This window comes from Dreissena polymorpha, chromosome 15 (genome assembly GCF_020536995.1).
Source record: "Dreissena polymorpha isolate Duluth1 chromosome 15, UMN_Dpol_1.0, whole genome shotgun sequence".
Lineage (NCBI taxonomy): Eukaryota > Metazoa > Mollusca > Bivalvia > Myida > Dreissenidae > Dreissena > Dreissena polymorpha.
The window spans coordinates 44,690,915-44,691,811 of record NC_068369.1 but is presented as its reverse complement, the minus strand read 5'-3'; positions in this window follow the sequence as shown (position 1 = coordinate 44,691,811).

Genomic DNA, 897 nt, shown 5'->3' with positions numbered 1-897 from the left:
ATACCAACTTAATGCCAACGCTCGGATCTTGATAGCATAAGGAAGTTATATTTACACGGCGTTTGTAAAATAAACTTCAGTTTGAAGAAAAATGTGGAGGAGCGAGTTTTAGTTATATGGTTAAAGGATTTCTTTAATACGCGTGTGCATCGAATGAAAAACAAACGGACTCAGAGATATGGCGTCGAAGAGTGATAATAGTGTAGAATTAAAAGAACTTCTGCCAACCGCGATTCCAGAACTAGATGATACGGGACAAAATTCTGAAACACAACAAACAACGTAAGTATCATGATTGTATGTATATTTCGGTTAAATAATGGACGGATACATTGTATTATTTAAAGTAAAGCTTCTGTAAAGGGGCCTTTTAACGTGTTTCTAAATTGACAAAATAAAAAAAAATGTTTCAGATTCGCAAATTTTCGGTTCAGTTATGATATTTGTAAAAAAAAAATTAATACTGAACATTTACCATGCTCTAAAATATCCATTATATGCATCGTTCGACGATTTAAATTTTTTTAAATGATTAAGCGTTGCTACGCGAAACATTTGAATAAGTTGGAGAGTTCTGTTGTTGTCGTTATATTTTGTGACACTTCGAGGATTGCTTATATGAAGTATAAAATTCATCACTCATTGTATGAGCATGGGTGGCCGAGTGGTCTAAGCGATAGCCGTTTTCTCCAGGGGTCAGTGGTTCGAGCCCGGTAAAGGTTTACGTTTTTTCTTTCTTTATTTTTATGATCGTTTTTTTTTACTGGAGCTTTTAAGATCCAATGTTTACATGTATCAATATAAAGCATTTAATGACAAACTTCAGTACATGCCAAAATCTGTGAAAAGGCCCCTTTAAGTTATGAGGATATACACATAAACGTAATGAACAATGAA